We start from the raw sequence: 20,782 nt of genomic DNA, 5'->3' as shown, positions 1-20,782 counted from the left end.
TGGGACCCTGTAGGATACATTCTTCAGCTATAAAATGGAGATGAGAATAACACATGATTCAGGACCTTGTTTGGAGAACAAAATAAAAGTGCATGTATGAAAAGTTCTTTGAAACTCTAAAATGCTTTAAAAGTTAATTATGTTTAGGGAAAGGACCATTATTGTTAATTATACTCTCTGGTTTACACTACATTCATTAGGTATCATCCTCAACAATCCACCCAAATTAGTCTTCACTTTTCTCCCATCTTTTCTTTGATGAGAGCCTTACACTGACTTTTCATTGCCTAGAACAAAGGTTTTCTTTAACCTAGCATTAAAGGACCTTCAGAGCTAAGATCCTTATTACTTCCTCCTGTGCCCACGTTAATTTCAGCCAAATAGATTTATTCCATGAGAGCTGTCAAGGTGATTTTCTGTCTCCTGGCCTTTGGTGCAATGGCAGTGGGTTTTTTTTTGGGGCGGGGGGGAGTGGGTTTGGACTTTGCTCACTTGTTCATGCCATCCCCTACACTTACCTTTCAGGCCCATCTAAAACTTGCTGTCTCTCAACGGCCAGGATAGAACCTTAACAAACTTATAGTTATCATTTGTACCTATAGCACATGTTGGACTATTCTCTTGAAAATTATTCAAAAGCTAGGAACCCCGAAGTGCCACATGGCAGTTAAGAGCCATGTTTCAGGATATATTATTCTCGGTTGGCAATTTTTTTCTTATAAGGTTTTATCTATGTCATCTCATTGCGTTCTTGCCTGCATGGTTTTTGCTGAGTAAGCACAGCTTAGTCTTATTGTTTCCCCTTTGTATGTGCTTTTTGTTTTTCTTGAGCTGCTCTCAGTATTCTTTCTTTGTCTTTGGCTTTGACAAGTGTGATTATGATATGTCTTGGTAACTTTCTTTTGGGGTCTACCCTGTATGGGGTTCGTTGAACTTGGATGGTCATCTTTTCATCTTTCATGACATTAGGGAAGTTTTCTGTCAGCAAATCTTCAATGATCCTCTCCATGTTTTCCATTTTCTCCTCCTGTTCTGGGACTCTGATCACACCCAAATTTTTGCTTTTGATTGTATCCCACATTGTTCTCAGGTTTTCTTCATTTAGTTCTCTGATTTTTCCACAAAGTAGTATTCAAGAATTTGTCTTCAATTTTGCTGATCCTGTGTTTCATTGTTTCCAATGTGCATTTCCATTGCACAGTCCATTTCTGAAATCTTGTTGTTTATCTTTTGGATTTCTAATTGTTTTTGTATGATTACATTTTGTTTCTGTATTATTTTCCTGGATTCTTCTATTGCTTTGTCTGTATTTTCCATGATTTTATCTATTTTTTTTCCTTATTTTTGTCTGTGTTTTCCTTCATTACTTTCCTAATCCCTTGGAGAACCCTGAGTATTAGACTTTTGAATGCTCTATCAGGTAGTTCCAGTGCCTTTTCTTTTATAAGAAGGTTTTTTGGTATTTCATTTTGGTTGCTTTCTGGAGCCATCCTGTTCTGTTTCTTTTCCTTTAATATGTTTTGATATTGTTTTCTGTCTCTGGGACATTCAGGAATTATTTTCTTCATTTATTATTGTAGGTTTGTTTTCTCCCACTTTGTTTATTTGGTTGTATCTGGGAAGATAAGCTGGGCATGTTTAGTTGCTTGCTTGTCTGTGGACATGATACTTCTCACCACCTTGTTCAGGTGGGCAAGACAGATCACTCAGCTGTGGTGCATAAGGGCAAGTCCAGTTGGGGGGTAGGGGTGGAGGTGTTCTTTGCATCATGAACTGGGGCTGACAGGGCAGAGCTGGAGGCAGTGCAGACTGTAGTCTGGGGGTCTGCATCAGTGCTGCTTAGGGGCACAGTACTCAGCACACAATACAGATAGGCAGGAGGAAAGGGAGAGGATGTCATGTGTGGAGCTAAGTGGGTGAGAGAAAGAAGAGAGACAAACAGAAGCAAAAAAAAAAAAAGCAACAAAAGTAAAAAAAAAAATTAAATAAAATGGTGTTTGTGTAGGGTTCGGCAGGTGGGGGAGGGGCAGACCCTGGGAGGCTATGTGCTGGTGGCTTTCTAATTGAGTGGTACAGCTCGACCTGTCGAGAAGGGGCATGGACTGTGCATGGGGCTAGGTGGGCAGGAGAAAGGAAAGGAAAGAAGAGAAAGAGAGAAGAAAAAAAAAAGCAACCACCACAACAAAAATAAATATGGTGCTGAGGGAGCTGGCTATCGGGGGAGGGGTGGAATTGGGGTGATGGCATGCTGATGTCTCTCTTGCTGGGCAGCACTGCACAGCCCATCATGAAGGGGCAGAGGCAGTATAGGGCCTAGGTGGGAGGGAGAAGGAAAAGGGAGAAGGGGAAAGATAAAAAAAATAAAAAGTGTGGCACCAAGGGAGCTGGCCTGTGGGAGCAGTACAGACCCAAGAAGGCCACATGTCAGAGGCTGTCTAGCTGAGCAGTATAGCACAGCTCATTGAGCAGGCGGGGGCAGCAGCAGGGGACTGCCCATAGGGCTAGGTTGGTGGGAAAAAGGAAAGTAGAGAGAGAAGAAACAGCAACAGCAACAACAACAACAACAAAATGGTGCAGAGGGAGCCAGTTGGTGACGGTGGCACAGACCCAGGGGGCCCATGTGCCAGTGACTCTGTAGCAAGCAGTGCAACATGGCCCTTCCAGAAAGGGTGGGAGTGGCACACAGAAGAGCCTTGTTTTCAGAGTTTCTCAACTTACCTTTTTCTGTGCAGGCCCATAGGACTCAGCCTACTTCCCTTCTTCTTAAATTGCTAGGAGCCACTTTCTGTCCAGAGATTCTTCTCCCTCTGTCTCAGTTAGCTAGTACTGCTGTAACAGAAATACCACAAATGGGTGGCTTTAAAAACCAGAGGTTTGTTTTCTCACACTTTAGGAGGCTAGAAGTCCAAACTCAGGGCACCAGCTATAGGGGAGTCTCTCTGTCAACTCTGGGAAAGATCTTTGTCTCCTCAAGTGTTCCTCAGTTCATTGGCAAGCTTTACATGACGTGGCGTCTATCTTTCCTCATTTGTGCTCACTTTTCTCTGTGTCTATGGTGCTCTTTAAATCACTCAGACGTGATTAATTTAGGACACACCTTACACTGTTATGGCCTCATAAACATAACAAAAAATATTATTTCCAAATAGAATTACATCCATATGTATAGGGGTCAGGACTCCAACACATATTTTTGAAGGGCACAATTCATTCCGTAACACTCTCCAAGACAGATTGTGAGATAGGACCCACTCTTCTCACCCACTCCCTTCTCCTGTGTTCCTGAAATCACACTTCATTTTATAATATTGCACACTTTCTACTACATTTTTAAAAGAACATATTGATAATATGCTATAAATCCTAGATTCATAGGCAGGTAGGGTAGATAGGGCGATGGATAGATGGAAGAATAGGTGAAGAGATAGAAAGAAAGGAAGAAAGAGAGAAACAAGAAGAAAGAAAAGTATTCAGTATCAGTGATGGGCTCAATATAGCTCTGGGTGCTAAAGCTGCAAAGATGAACTAACTTCCTAACCTCATGACTTATGAGGAAAATTAAATCAGCAAACAAACATGATAGAACAGTGTGGTAATCACTAACGGGTACAATGACAGATAATGACATTGCACCAAAGAATAAAATTCTTCTTGGTCTTTTACAGTATGATTTCTTGCCTTTTGTGGCTTTTTTGGGGGAACATAAAAATGTAAGAGACAAACACACTGGATTTCGAGTCAGTAGATTTTGGATCACCTTTAGCTACTGGTGTGATCTTAAGCAAGGATATGACCACTTTGGTTCTCAGTTTTCACAAGTGTAAAATGGGGAGTTGAATGAGATGATCCCATATATTCTTTTTATTTTATTGGGGTAAAAATATATACAAGAAAACATTCGCCAATTCAACAATTTATATAAGTATAATTTAGTGACATAGAGTCCTTCTATTTTAAAATTCTAAATATTTGAATGCATGAAAAACCAAAACAAAACCCCTTGCCATCAAGTCGATTGAGACCTATAGGACAGGGTAGAACTGCCTCATAGGGTTTTCAAGGAGCACCTGGTAGATTCAAAGTGCCAATCTTTTGGTTAGCAGCCGTAGCTCTTAACCATGAGATTGTAGTGATCAATGTGACTTCTTTGGAATATTTGATTAGTCAGGATGTACATAAACTGAGAAGCCACTAGATGTCATCATCTTCACAGATTTTGCTTGAACTTCAACCTTTATTTTAACTGCCAGGATATCTGGGAGCTGAACAGCGCCTTAAAAAAATCTTATTTTTTCAAATACGTCAGTTAATACAAAAAAGAGAGAGAGATGACTTAGCTAAGTTCACATTGATAATCCATTGTCCTTCACTGGATTCTGACACCCAGTGACCCTAGGGGACAAAGTAGAACTGCCCTATAGTGTTTTCAGCGTGCAGCTGGTAGATTCAAACTGCCAACCTTTTGGTTAGCAACCAAATGCTTAACCACTGCTCCACTAGGGCCGTAAGTTAGCATTAAAATTAGATGTCCTGACTATGAGTCGGAATCGATTCGACAGCAACCGTTTTTGTCTGACCTCTATTTCAGTGAATTTTTCTCTCCTTTAGAGAGATAATTGTGGTTTGCCCTTTACTGAGAAAATTGAATGATGCTTGGAAGTGATATTTTGCATCAGTTATCAACTTTGGTAATTGTTTTTTCTTTTTCTTCTTGCACTATTACTCAGAGTAATTTTGGGACCTAGAGTGGATTGTTGAAATTTCTGTCGCTTGAAATAATACCCAAAACGCTGGACACAAAAGTAATATTACTCATAGATTACTACTTTGCCTTGAGGCCTGTTTACAGATAATTCACAGAAAAATTTAGGAAGTTGGGTAGATACAAATAAAAATGGAAATTAAAATTCACAAACACCTTGTTTATCTGAAGGAATCTTAGGTTTATGGCAATCTCAGATTTTCCTTTCCTAACATGGCCCTGGATGGAAAGCAGGTTGAAAAGGGGCTTTCTTTCAGACGTGGACTAGCTTTTATAAGGTCTCTGCACCAAACTCATTAACGTTAATCCCTAGGTCACTCCTAGAACCTTATGTAATATGCAGTTCTCAGTAAACATCGTCAGCTATTTCTTGGTTCACAGTAGTTAGATGGCGCACTGCCTAAAGGCACGGGGGAATGTGAGACAGGAAGGGGACAGAAATGGGAAGACCCGCTAAAATAAGAAGTGACAGCAAATAGCCTGATAAGAAGAAGGAGGGGGGAAATTTCCAGACTCAAAGAAACAAAACTATAATACATCTTTGTAAAATAACAGATGTTTGTAAAGACCATCTTGTGTCTTCAAGAAAAGGTTAAATGACGTTGACTTTTCTTTGTTTCACATCAGCCTTTTGAGAAGGGTTTCCTGCAAAATGGCTGAAATGAAGCTTTGGTGTCTGAAAGGTATAAGTTTTGCTTCTATGGCAAGCCATTTATGTAATGCTTATAAATATGAAGTTACAAAAAGTCACTTTTTTTCAGGATCGGGTGGGAATGGATCACGTATATAAATAGTGAGTCTGTTAATACTGGCTCCTTTTCCTGAGTAAACTAGAAATAATAACACTACTGCAAAGGGTTGCTGTGTAATATTTGAAAGAGTTGCAGAAGGTGGAAAGTGCTATATAATTGTAAGCTATCAAGATGAAGACAGTAAGGAAAAGCGAGCACAACCTACCCTTCCAAGAAAAGCTGTCCGTATGGAGATGGGCAGAGAAAGCTGAAGAGTTCAGAATTAAAGAGAGAGAAGAACAGAAAGGAGGGCCATGAGATTAACTTCTCTGTGGGTGGTGAAGCAGCAAAACTGATTTCCCTACTTTCCAAAAGATAGGAAATGGTCAGCAGGATTCTGCCAGGAATGGAAAATTGATAACATTCTCTGAACTAACAACTGAGATGTGACCCCTCTGTGTTCCTGAATGCACGAAAAACTATGGGCTCTCCAACTGGAACGGAGCTTTTTGAATCTAAGAGATCAGCGCTTACGTTCTCTCTCTTCGTTTCTGTTATTGTGTTTATTTTTCCTCCTCAGTCCCTACAGGAAGGAACACCGGGATCTGTATGATGTCCTCCTTGAGCCATTTTTAGTTTTATTTTATATCTGTCCCTGGTTTGGACAACGGAGATGTTTTGCTTTTTTTCCTGTCTTAGGTGGTTCAGGCCTCTTAGTTAATCCTCCTGATGAACTTGTACTTAAAGTAAGTTGCTTGTTGCCGGAAGATTCCCATTGGTTTCGGAGAAGGAGTGGACAGGTTGACCCTCACACATCTCCACATCTCTCATGTGTGTGCTAATTGAATTTCTATATTCCCTCAAGTCACCTCATGTTTTAAAAAATTGTTATGATGTTAGAATCCAGTAAACATCAGAAAATGTGCTTTATTTGGAAGGGGGAATTTCATATTCTCTTGTTTATTACTGAAAAAAAAGTTTTATTTCCCAAATATTTTGATTATATTATAGTGGTGCTGGTCATCTTGCTATGTTGAGGTGGTGTCAGAGAAAGACTTATCTTTCAAATAAACATGTTCAGCATCTCTGTGAGAAAAGAATTCCACATTGGGAAAGTTCCTTGTTTTTAACAAAGTCGTGTACTTTTTTTCATTTTGTACTAGTAAGGGTCATTCAATGGAAGGGCAAAAAAAAAAAAGGCAGAAAAGTCACAGGGGAACCATTTACATTTGTTTGGTTGGATGTCAGAGGAAGTGAATGAGCTTCAACCTGAGAGACAAACCTGAAGAAACCTGCTTCCCTCGCCTTTTCCCCTCTCAACTTGGGTATTTTTGCCTTTTTTAGTTTTAGTTCAAATTTTACTTTTCATTTTAATAAAAAGGAAGTTCTGGGAATAGAAACGGACAGAGCTGCACATCAAATTCACTTTGTAAAAGTTTCTCTTCCTAGCTTATCAGTAAGTGAGCCAGGGCATTGTCGAAAAGTGAAATACTTTTTCAGTTAAACGATCTTTCTGGAAAACTTTAATTTTTCGCTGCCAATTTATCTGAACTCCTCACTTTTGAACCTGTCAATTCCATGATAGCTTGGGTGACCCTGAGGCTTTTGTTGAGCTTACATTCAGGGATCAAGGCCCCAGCCAGGGACACTCCTCCTTTGAGGGTATTTTCTGCTCTCACTGACATCAGAGAAATCTCGGAGACCAGAGAGAGATAGGCACAGTGGGGATATTTGAGCCAAGTTTTTTTTAAATCAAGAACATTCTGGGGTAGGGTTCTTGGGATGAATAAAACTATGCACAACTTTTAATCAACCTCTAAGCCCTAAATGATAATGTCTGGTTTTAGTAAATTCAATATGAATTGAAATCCAGTCAGTTGAAAAAAAAGCAAGTGTGGTATGAGACTCCAAGCTAGACATATTCCTGAAGAAATGACCTCATTTAAGGTTCTGCAAGCATAGTTATTGTTGTTAGGTGCTGCTAAGTTGATTTTCTACTTATGGAGACCTCATGTGACAGAGTAGAACTGCTTCACAGGGTTTTCTAGGCTGTAATCTTTATGGGAGCAGATTGCCAGGCCTTTCTTCTGTGGAACAGCTTGCTAGGTTTGAACCATCAACCTTTCAGTTAGCATTCGAGCGCTTAACCATTGTGACATCTTGCTGGGCAATTCTCACTAAGTTGCTCCACTTCTCAGAAAGCCAGTTTCTCTCTGCATAAAAAGGCAAACATGGGATTTAATTATGGTTATTTTTTATGGCTCAGTGGAGGGATAACCAAAATTTTTCTGGAAAGGGCCACATAACAAGTATTTTCAGTTTCATAGGCCACATAGTCTCGGTTACATAGTCAACTCTACTATTGTAGCTAGAAAACAGCCATAGAAATATGTAAATGAGTGGGTGTGGCTGTGTTCCAATAAAACTTTATTTACAAAAATGAGTTGCCCACAGGCCATAGTTGCTGACCTGTGATTTAATGCATGTTTTTGTGTGATTTTAGGTGCCAGGCAATGTGTTGACTGCTTTCTATACATTAGTAGACTTAATGAGGTAGGAATTGTTACTGGCAACGGTGTATAAATGAGGAAGCCAAAACTCAGAGAAGTTGATCCACTTTCCCAAGGAAATATATCTAGTAAATGTCAGAGCTGAGATTTGACATCAGGTCTGCCTGCCTCAGCCTCTTTTACTCTCTTCTTTGTATAGATTTGCCTTAATGATTCAACAGCAGCGAGTTTGGTTTAGGGCTTTTTTTTTCCTACCTTTATATAGACTTCACTTCCTATACACTGAATTTGATGAGCAGCTATGTCTGTTCATTTCTACCTCCAGAGCTTCCATAAGGAAGTTGCTAAGCTCTAGCAGTGTATTCTAGAAAATGCGACACAAATCTAAACAAATCCAACAGGTGAGTGCCATAGAATAGTGTTCAGAATACTTTGCCACAGAACATATCTTTCAAATGATTCTTGGAATTTATTTAGGTAATATGGGTCAAAATAATTTGTTCTGATAAATGACTATATTTTGTTCATCCTTTTTTTGGCTTTAAAGGGGGATTCTCTTTCTCTCTAAATAGACTTTGGAGTTTTTCCACTTGTTTTTCACTCTTGACAGCAAGAGAAAAACTATTAAGGTACACTATTTACTTAGAACTGAAAATCTCTTTTTAAGTGGGAAAAACCAAAAACATAATTTTTTGTTTTTCCCTCCTAAGAAATAGAAAAAGTAGTGTTTCAAAAATAAAAACAATGAGAGGGCCTCGGCAAGTACTGTGTTGTTGTTGTTTTTAGGTGCCATCGATTCGGTTCCGACTCATAGCGACCCTGTGCACAACAGAAAGAAAGACTGCCTGGTCCTGAGCCATCCTTACAATCGTTGTTATGCTTGAGCTCATTGTTGCAGCCACTGTGTCAGTCTACCTTGTTGAGGGTCTTCCTCTTTTCCACTGACCCAGCACTCTGCAAAGCATGATTTCCTTCTCCAGGGACTGATCCCTGCTGACATGTCCAAAGTATCTAAGATGCAGTCTTGCCATCCTTGCTTCTAAGGAGCATTCTGGTTGTACTTCTTCCAAGACAGTTTTATTTGTTCTTTTGGCAGTCCACGGTATATGCAATATTCTTCACCAACACCAGAATTTAAAGGTGTCAACTCTTCTTCGGTCTTCCTTATTCATTGTCCAGCTTTCACATGCATATGATATGATTGAAAATACCATGGCTTGGGTCAGGCACACCTTAGTCTTCAAGGTGACAACTTTGCTCTTGAACACTTTAAAGAGGTCCTTTGCAGGAGGTTTACCCAGTGCAATGCGTCTTTTGATTTCTTGACTGCTGCTTCCACAGGTGTTGATTGTGGATCCAAGTAAAATGAAATCCTTGAGAACTTCAATCTTTTCTCCATTTATCATGATGTTGCTCATTGGTCCACTTGTGAGGATTTTTGTTTTCTTTATGTTGAGGTGTAATCCATACTGAAGGCTGTGGTCTCTGATCATTAGTAAGTGTTTCAAGTCCTCTTCACTTTCAGCAAGCAAGTTTGTCATCTGCATAACACAGGTTGTTAATGAGCCTTCCTCCAATCCTGATGCCCCATTCTTCTTCATATAGTCCAGCTTCTCGTATTATTTGTTCAGCATACAGATTAAATAGGTATGGTGAAGGAATACAACCCTGACGCACACCTTTCCTGACCTTAAGACAATCAGTATCCCCTTGTTCTGTCCGAACAACTGCCTCTTGATCTATGTAAAGGTTCCTTATGAGCACAATGAAGTGTTCTGGAATTCCCATTCTTCACAATGTTGTCCATAGTTTGTTATGATCTACACAGCCGAATGCCTTTGCATAGTCAATAAAACACAGGTAAACATCCTTCTGATATTCTCTGCTTTCAGCCAGGATCCATCTGACATCAGCAATGATATCCCTGGTTCCACATCCTCTTCTGAAGCTGGCCTGAATTTCTGGCAGTTCCCCGTCGATATACTGCTGCAGCCATTTTTGAATGATCTTCAGCAAAATTTTGCTTGTGTGTGATATTAATGATATTGTTCTATAATTTCCACATTTGGTTGGATCACCTTTCTTGGGAATAGGGATAAATATGGATCTCTTCCAGTCAGTTGGCCAGGAAGCTGTCTTTCATATTTCTTGGCATAGACGAACGAGCACCTCCAGCGCAGCATCTGTTTGTTGAAACATGTCAATTGATATTCCATTAATTCCTGGAGCCTTGTCTTTTGCCAATGCCTTCAGAGAAGCTTGGACTTCTTCCTTCAGCACCATCAGTTCCTGCTCATGTGCTACCTCTTGAAATGGTTGAATATCGACTAATTCTTTTTGGTATAATGACTCTGTGTATTCCTTCCATCTTCTTTTGATGCTTCCTGCGTGGTTTTAATATTTTCCCCATAGAATCCTTCACTAATGCAACTAGAGGCTTAAATTTTTTCTTCAGTTCTTTCAGCTTGAGAAACGCCGAGCATGTTCTTCCCTTTTGGTTTTCCATCTCCAGCTCTTTACATGTTATTATAATACTTTACTTTGTCTTCTCAAGCCACCCTTTGAAATCTTCTGTTCAGTTCTTTTACTTCATCAATTTTTGCTTTAGCTGCTCGATGTTTGAACACAAGTTTCAGAGTCTCCTCTGACATCTTCTTGGTCTTTTCTTTCTTTCCAATGACCTCTCATTTTCTTCATGTATGATGTCCTTCCACAACTCGTATGGTCTTCAGTCACTAGTGTTCAGTGCGTCAAATCTATTCTTCAGACGGTCTCTAAATTCAGGTGGGATGTACTCAAGGTCAAATTTTGGCTCTCGTGGATTTGCTCTGATTTTCTTCAGTTTCAGCTTGAACTTGCATATGAACAATTGACGGTCTGTTCCACAGTCGGCCCCTGGCCTTGTTCTGACTGATGATATTGAGCCCGTAGTGTTGGTAAATTGTAATTCAACATGAATATCACTCCTCTCCTCTTGTATGACTTGACAATCACTGAAGGGCTTGCATCTTTAGCTGTGTGGCGTTTGTAATGTGGAAAAGTGCATGCATTTTTACAAGGTTTTTGGATTGTTACTCAGGCAGAACAGCTCATATGACAAGATATAGAAGTATATTGAGAATTCAAGTTGGTTTATCTCCATCAGGGAGAGGAGAGCTCCCCCATTACCTCTAGTCTTCCAACTGGCTTGCCTGTCTCCCAGAGCTGGCTGAGATGAATGAGAAAACAGTAGAGAACTGACTGGATTCAATGTGGTGAAACCAACTGTCAAGCTTGTTTACAGCTTGTTGGCTGTGATCTGAGACACCCTTCACAACTCATCTCTTAGATTTCCTAGGAGATCTTATCAGCTGGCCTCAGAGGGTACTGGGATGAAAGGAAGGTTTGTAATGCATCAAAGATTCCCAATGACCCTGACCTCAGCAGTGTGAACTTCTGCATTTTAAAGGTTATCTCTTTACCAGTCATGTTTGAGAGGGCACAAATAGGCCTCGAGGTCTGGGCTTCCCGGACAAAGCCATCCACCCATGGCTGGGACTCCTGGGAATTCTTTCTTTTATGATACAGCTATTCTGGCTTCTGAAGCTTGGTGAGCTTTCCCTGGTGCTTGGGTTGGGGGCATGGATATTTCGTGGAGAATAAGCTTTCATGGCAATTTTCTGAAAGTCTTTTTGTATCAATGATTGAAGGTCCAATTCAACCATATCAGCATTTGTAGTTTGTTTTCTGGGAGACTTTATGCAGGTGCATGGTTGCCACTAACAACATAATCAAACAGGAATTAGTGACTCATTTTAGGACAACACTGTACTAGGCACCAGTGCTATCCACCTCTCTTTCCACGGCCTCTCACTTCAGGAATCACCCCATTCACGTATACCCATGCTAATACCTCACTATTATGCTTCACCACTATTATGACTCTCCAGGCTTGCTGCAGATCTCTTTATCTTATGCATTTCTCTAACCCTGACACAGATGTGTTTCTTATGTTGGAATAAAGTCTCATTGCAGTGTCTTTAGTAAAATTAATTTTCCATCTTTTAATTGAAACTAGATAAAATTGTTGCTTGTTTTTCCTGATGAACAAAAGAAATACCAACTATGTCAGGTACTAAGTTCTCCAGGACAACCAGTTAATATAGTGTATAATATTAAATGCATGATCACATAGAAGATAACATTAACCTTTTGAAGTCCAAATGTTTCAGGAAGAACTCCTTACAAAGGAACTAGGAAGTACACTTTTATGATGGCAGGATATAAAATAAGCCACACATGTAAACAATTTCAACCCTTTATAGAGACACCAGGGCAAAGGTGTGATATTTGAATTCTTGAATCATCTGTAGAGTCCAGTTAATGATCAACTTATTGATGTAGAAATGGTCTTCTGACAAGAAGTCCTGGAGATTACAGAGCTTATTCTTATGATTGTTCCCAGACAGAGGTAATTACACTCTACTTTTTCATTTCTGGAAACCCTGGTGGTGTAGTGGTTGAGTGCTTTGGCTTATAACCAAAGGGTGGGCGGTTTGAATCTGCCAGGTGCTCTTTGGAAACTCTGTGGGGCAGTTCTACTCTGTCCTACAGGGTCGCTATGAGTCGGAATCGACCCGACGGCACTGGGTTTGGTTTTTTTCATTTCTGGTAAAATTTGCTTTGTTGGAAAAAGTAAAAGGCACAATAAGATTGAACATTTAATTGTAAGTCAGCAGCAGAGAAATCTGTCTATTGTTCCTTAGAAATATTTTATTTTAATTTGTTGTTTTGGTAAGTTTATCATCAAATACCTTTCTTCTAAATATACAGCAGGGTCAAAATTTTCTCCAGAGAATCATACCATCTAAAGCGACTTAATGACAGAGTAACACTGCTTCCTTGCTACCAAAAAAAAAAAAAAAAAAGTTATTGCTTTTTTTCTCCTGTGTACAAAAGTAATATATACTCACTATTTGGAAAATAGATAACATGCGAAATTATACAAAAACATCATTCATAATCATACTACCCAGAAATAATCACTGCTACCATTTTGGAGTCCCTGGGTAGTGCAAACAGTTGATACCCTCAGTCTACCCAGAGGCACCTCAGAAGAAAGTCCTTATGATCTACTTCAGAAAAACCAGCCATTGAAAACCCTATAATGCACACCCTAGAACATACATGGGGTCCGTGATGGTTAATATTATGTCTCAACTGGGCTAGGTCATGATTCTCAGTGGTTTGGCTGACATTATGCCATCATCCTCCATTTTGTGATCTGATGTGAGCGGCCAATCAGTTCCTTGAGGGTGTGGCCTGCATTCAATATATATGGATGTTATGGCCAAGATGCAGTTCCCTCTCAGTCCTGCATTTGTCTTGTAATCCTCTGACTTCTGGTTTTTGGAATGTGAGAAGCGTTCAGCCTGCTGCCTGATCTGCAGATTTGGGGTTCATCAGCCTCAGTAACCGTGTGAATTGGGAGAAGCTTCCAGCCTGCTGCCTGACCCACACATTTAGGACTTTCCAGCCTCCACAATTGTGTGAGCCATTTCCTTGAAATAAATTTCTTCCTCTGTACTTATCTATACACTTCACTGGTTTTGCTCTTCTAGAAAACCCAGGCTAAGACAAGGTCTCTATGAGTCAGAAGTGACTCCTTCCTTCCATGCTTTTCCTATGCATGTATACACCAGCCTGCATGTATCAATGGGGTAACAATAAGTCACAATTTAACTTGTTTTTGCCCTCATCTGCATAGCTCCAGCCTTTCAATACAGCCCTCCAGCTCCACCTCACCCCAGGTGTTTCTGGGAGTCCTTGGAGTGTCCTATATGAGCTCATGAACAGTTTCTTACATGCTGCTCTCTTTCTCTTATTGCATCTGCTGCTCTTGCTTCTTCTTCACTGCTGTATCCTCAGCATCTAGAAGAATGCCTGACACAGAAAGGTGTTCAGTAAATATTTTCCTGAATGAAAAGTCCCCTCGAGGGAGATGTTTCAAAAGCATCTAGTTGCGGATGCTGTTTCTGAGGATACTGTTGTCCCAAAGTGGATGAAGTCCCCTCATGCTCTCTAAAGTCCTCACTGTGCTGGAGGGATTCATCACACAGAGGGGTGAGGAAGTGGTACCGTAGAACATGGATTGGAGCCGCCTGCTGCAAAGCTAATACTGAGACGGGGTGAGGTAAGCAGCAAGGGGGCTTTATTGTATACCGGTATACAAGAGACAGAGGGGAAAGGGCTCCTCCTAAATTTGTCTGCTGGAGACCAACCAAGGGTTTCATAGGGTTAGCGCTTAGGCTAAAGAATCTGGAGAATGGCAGTTCCCCTTTGAGGGGAGGCATGTTAATCACATTTCAGACATGTTGACCCTCTGTAGGTATTCTTTAGAGGTCCTCTGATGCCATCCTGGTTTTCGTCACAAGATGGGCCCCCATTGTCTGGTTGCCTCGTCCCAGATCTTGTTGATCATTGTTCTGCTTGTTCAAGAGGAACATAGGTTAGTTTTAAACTTTATAGAATCATAGAGAAAGGGAAAGGGAGGGGAGGAAACAAACCACAAAATCACAGGGGTATGCAAAAGCTAGCTATGCAAGCCATGCAGAAACAATGCTACAATACACAGGACATTAGTCCCCTACAATCTCTTTCTCATGCTGCCCCTTTCAGAAGGCTCCACTTCTCAGCTCTCTGCCACACTTTGTCACCTAAAACATCAATGCCTTACCGTACAGACCACCATATCTCAGAGTACCTTCAACAACATTTCCTCAGCTTCTGCCTGTAGAACTCTGTTCACTAGACACGAACATGAGTCCCCAGGGCTGGGAACAACTTCTGAAACAGACACTATGCTGTCTCCCTCAGTTTTGTGTCCTTAGCGCTCTTCTCTCCAAATGTTTTCATAGAAGTGAAACCTGGTTACAAGGTGAAAAAGAAATTACATAGTTGGTACCAAGTATATATTTTTAGAAGACATAAATGAGTAGGCAAAACCTGTTTCAGCGAGGCTGTTTTAGTTGAGAAATATCTGAAAATGTGGGAGAAGTACAGTAGGAATCCCTGGATGGTGCAAATGGTTAACACACTCGGCTGCTAACCGAAAGGTTAGCAGTCTGAGTCTACCCAGAGGTGCCTCAGAAGAAAGGTCTGGGGATCTACTTCCGAAAGGTTAGCCATTGAAAATGCTGTGGGTCACAATTTTACTCTGACACACATGGGTGGCCATGAGTGAGTCAACTCAATGGCAACCTTTTTTAAAAAATCTTATTTACCTTGGAAATAATGGTGGTGATAGTGATATCAAGTGTTGTATTAGAGCTGAGTGTTTATGCCTCTCAGATTTTTTTTTTAACCTCAACTGGATGATCTGTTTTTCTTCCTCATTTCTGCCTTATTGAATCAATGCCAGTCCTTCATGCCAGAATCAATCTATCAATGTCTTTCTTTTCTCTTTCTCTTTCTCTCTCTCCATGCACATGCACAAGGACACACATATACACAAGTTGGAATAATCAACTTCATCCCCAATGGGATGAGATGTGGCCTCTCTCACCTTTCTCTCTTGCCAGGCAATCTTTCTGAGAAACTGACAGTATTATTAAGCTCACTTCCTTCTGCTCTTTCCTGAAAAAATCTTGTCAACAGATGAATTGGGTTATCGTCTTTTCAGATTTTGATGAAGTCTGTATGTTTTAGGTTTAACTTTGGTTTGGTTTTGGTATCAGATTAATTCAGTTTTTTTAACCGTATAATCAGATTCAATTTTCTTATGATTTTCATAATCAATTCACTGATGTCAGACTTATCCCTTAAAACAGAGAAGAAATTTAGCTTGTGCAAAGCAATAAGAATCAAGTTCATTTTGATATTCAAGGTCAAATACTAAAGGGAGAGAAGTGATAAAAATTTTGTCTTCAGAAACACAACGATTATTTCTGTTCCCAGGACTCTCTTGTGTGGGAAATTTTTGAGTTCCTAATCTGAATTACAAAGGTGAGGACTTTCCTGGCTGGGCAGCTAGAAAGATGGCTAAAGACCTGAGGTGCCTTTAACTTCTAGCATAGCTGCTCCTCTCTGGGCCAGTGGGGTGTTCCATTGTTGAAGACTGAAGACCAAAGTGGGGGCAGCACCCAGAAAAGAGGTAATCCGGTATTCAACAAATGATTTTGAAAACTATCCCGAACCTTATTTTTATTCTTTTGCAACATCAACTCAGTCCCCGGATCATATCATACACTTTGCTGTCTCTCTTTCTTCTCTCCTGCTGTACCTAACTTGGCACCAGGGATATAGGAAAGATACCAGAATGGTCCTCCTGGTCCCTTCCCTGGAGATGCCTGCATTCTTCAAAGACTGGCTTGATTCCCCTCCCTTACTTGTTACCTTCTGTAACTACTCCAGTCCTTATTGAGTTTCTTTTTTACTTTGAAGGACTCCAGTGCTTGCAGACTGTCTCAGGCTATTTAGCAGTTAGATAATATTTCATATTAGTCAAAGTCATTGACTGGGAGTCAAGACATTTGTGCTTTAGCCCAAGCCCGTTTTCTCAGTACATGTCCTTAAAAGAATCAAAACGAAACCTGTTGCCGTTCAGTGGATTGTGACTCATAGCAAGTGCCATGGGTTGAATTATGCCTCCCGCACCCCAAAATGTGTGTATAAACTTGGTTAGGCCATGATTCCCAGTGTTCTGTGGTTGTCCTCCATTTTGTGCTTGTAATTTTATGTTAAAGAGGATTAGGGTGGGATTTTAACACCCTTACCAGGTTACATCCCTAATCCAATGTAAAGGGAGTTTCCCTGCGGTATGGCCTGCACTACCTTTTAATCTCTCAAGAGATAAAAGGAAAGAGAAGCATGCAGAGAGTTGGGGACCTCATACCACCAAGGGAGAAGCACTGGGAGCAGAGTGCGTCCTTTAGACTCAGGGTTCCTGGGCAGAGAAACTCCTAGTCTAGGGGAAGATTGACGAGAAAGACCTTATTCCAGAGCTGACAGAGAGAGAAAGCCTTCCCCTGGAGCTGATGCCCTGAAATTAGACTTCTAGCCTACTTTACTATGAAAGAATAAATTTCTCTTTGTTAAAGCCATCCACTTGTGGTATTTGTGTTATAGCAGCACCAGATGACTAAGACAATAACCCTATAGGACAGAGTAGAACTACCCCATAGAGTTTCTAAGGAGCACCTGGTGGATTCCAACTGCCTACCTTTTGGTTAGTAGCCATAGCACTTAACCACTACGCCACCAGGGTTTCCAGATGTCCTCAGACAAGTCATATCACCTTTCTGAATTTCCTGGAACTTATTTTTCTCATATGAAAAATTAGAGGAGTGGGTAAATCATCTCTAAGGTGCCTTTTAATCCAGTCCTATTATTTCTGCTGCTCAAATAGATTTTAATTGTATAAAGAACCATATCACTTTTATCTTCTCCTTCATACCTGGATGCAGAGAAGAGCTCAATAAATAAATACTTAGTGGCTGATTCAAACCCCTGAGAAAATACAAATATTTCACATCTTCTTCTATTCTTCCATAAATAGGGGAATTATTATCAGGAATTTATTGTTGTGTTTTGGAATTAGTCTACAATTAGTCCAAGATTTTCTACATTTCCTGCATCCAACAGGACTGTAAATTGAAAATTAGTTGTCAGAAGATGGCTTTGAGATCCTACACAATTCTAAGTAATTCTTTCTAAATGGCAGTGATTCTCAACTGGGGTGATTTTGTCCCCCAGGAGATATCTGTGGCAATGTTTAAAGACATTTTTGATTGTCACGACTGGGGAAGTGCTCCTGGCATCTGGTGGGATGCTGCTGAACATGCTGCAATGTGCAGAAAGACCCCTATAACAAAGGCTGAGATGAGAGCCCCTACTACATGGTAAGCCTATTGAGGGAACGGTTTCTATCTTATTCATTGTTTGTTCCCTAGAGATCAATATTTGTGTCCTCCAAAAAATGATCTAATTCTGTCAGCCTAGTTTTAACATTAAGTTCATTTTATTGGACTAAAATTGTTTGAAAATGATAATTTATGTGGGCTCTTAAATGGTAATTAAATCCTAATTTTTCAAGTTAGAATTAAGCAGAGCAATCATGATTGTAACAAATAAGATTCGGCCTCAGAGTCTTTAATTCTATAGTTCTCTCTGTATTAAGCCTAAATGGTGTTATTTATGAATAGTAACCTAGTCACATAGGAGCCCTGGTGGTACGGTGGTTAAAGTTCTCAGCCGCTAAATAAAAGGTCAGCAGTTCCAACCCACCAGCTGCTCTGTGGGAGAAAGTTGTGGTAGCCTCCTTCGGTAAGGATTTACAATCTTGGAAATTCTGTGGGGCAGTTTTACTCTGTCTCTTAGGGTCGCTATGAGTTGAATTGACTTAACGGCAGTGGGCTTAGTTTTTCTGGGTTTTTAATATAGTCCCATTATAATAAATTCTCTGAAATTGACATTTTCCCCTGAAGTCAAGTTTAATTATGATAAACACATTGAATGAATAGCTGATGTACATTCTGAGACCTGAAGATGAAAGAGTGCTGATGTCTAGTTTCTCTGTAGTTGAATTAGTGAGGTAAGAGAGCAGGAAGTGAGAGACATCACTTTACTGTTAATATGTTCATTTGTCAGCCCTACCTTTAAGTGTTGTACTGGGTTTTATTTTTTTCAATTATTTGAGAATTTATACAGAGATTCACTTGATATTTGCCAAAGATGATACAGACATGTAAAATGTGATAGTTCCTAAATTGATTGACCCATCATCCAGTCAATCAATCAATCAATCAAACATATATAGATCTCTCTCATGTACAAGGTCTTCTACGGCAGATAAAGACTAAAGAACAAGGACTCTGTCTTCTTGCAGTACATAGGCAATTAGGGCAGATAAGACATATCCATAAATCTATAATACAAGAAATAAATTTAAAATTCCGTAAGACAGATGCAAACAAAGAACAATTGCTGTTCAGTGGAGGAGAGATTACATCCAACTATTGGGAGTGGCGGGAAGAGGTAAGTCAAGAACAAAGTTCAAAATCAGGGAATATGGACAATATGTACAAAGGAATGGAGTGCTCCTATGGCCCAGTAGCCTTGCTCTTCCTGGCTAATAATTAAAAAAACCCACCAAACACATTGAATTGATTCTGACTCATGGCCACCCCATATGTGTTAGAGTGGAACTGCTACATCGGGTTTTCAATGGCTGTAATGCAAGACTACTAGCCTGAAGGCTGGTGGTTTGCACCCACCCAGTGGTGCCATGAAAGAAAGGCCTGATGATCTGCTTTCAGAAAGATTGCAACAAAAAGAACCCCATGGAGCAGTTCTACTCTGAAACACATGGGATCACCATGAGTTGGAATCTATTTGATGGCAACAGGTTTTTTTTTTAGGTTTAATCTTACACAAGTAGATTGCCAGATCTTTCTTCTGCAGTGCCACTGGGTGGATTTGAATTACTAATCATTAGTTTAGTAGCTGAGTGCAAACCATTTGGGCCACTGGGGAAAAGCCCAATAATAGAACCATTGTTAATTGTGTGCAGAAATTCTCAGAGTTTTTGATATGCATTGTAAATTTCAAGAGAGAGATTACGTAGTACATCCCAGATTTATTACTGCATGTATCATTTTCTTTATTTGGTGGGATTACAGTTCCACAATTCCAGAAAATGGTATTTTTTCCTAAATTTTATACATTTTATTATTGTTGAGAATATATGCTACAAAATATACACCAATTCAACTGTTTCTACATGTACCCTTTAGTGACATCGATCACGTTTTTTGAGTTGTGCAACCGTTCTCACCCTCCTTTTGTGAGTTGTTCCTCCCTCATTAACATAAACTCACTGCCCCCTAAGGTTCCTATATAATCATTCAAGTTGCTGTTGTCAGTTTGATCCTATATAGGTAGTTCTTAAAAGAGCATAACGCTCAAGGCAGACCTTTTTTTATTAGCTAAGCTAAACAAAGGTTTGGTTTTAGGATGACTTTAGGGGATATTTTTGGTTTAAGGTTTAAAAATTATCTCAGGGCAATAGTTATCAGGGGTTCATTCGCCCTCCATGGCTCCATAAAGTCTGGAGTCCATGAGCATTTAAAATTGTATTCTGCATTTTCTCCCTTTTTATCAGGATTTTTCTTTTAATCTAAAAGGGCTAGGCAAATGTGGATAAAGGAAAACCTTTAGATATCTTTTTTATCACAAGGGAAAGGAGGAGAAGTAAAAATTCCTGGGTTACAGGCACCGTACTACATCCTGTACATAACCAATTTCATGGGCTACCACAAAGTCCCAGCTCAAGGAAATGGGTTGATTCAGAAACTATATGGAGTTGACCAGAGAAAGACTTCAAGGCTTTTGGGTGCTAGATGCCATGTGCAGCTACACAACTGTTTCATGTCAGTTTTCCCCCACATGTAAACCAGGAATCCCGTTTAGCTCCGTATCGGCATGCAGACTGACTGCATCACTTAGCCTGCTTCTTTCCTGTTATTCAACAGGAACAGTATATAAAGAGCAGATTCCAGGCCCTTTTTGATCTTTTTTTCCATTTCCAGGATCAGGAATTCAGTCTTTGGGATTATACTCCCTCCCCGCCTCTCCCCCGTCCCCAAGTATAAAAACTGTGGCAGTTGTGAAAGAGGTATGAAATGCTTATTTAATTGTAAATAATTGCCTCATATGTTTGGCACCTGGGCTCACTTGGAACTGAGGGATCCCTAGATAAAAATGTGGAACCCATTCTGGCAACATTAAAGCCTCCTCTTTCC

This window comes from Elephas maximus, chromosome 2 (genome assembly GCF_024166365.1).
Source record: "Elephas maximus indicus isolate mEleMax1 chromosome 2, mEleMax1 primary haplotype, whole genome shotgun sequence".
Taxonomy (NCBI): domain Eukaryota; kingdom Metazoa; phylum Chordata; class Mammalia; order Proboscidea; family Elephantidae; genus Elephas; species Elephas maximus.
This window is presented reverse-complemented; position numbering follows the sequence as displayed.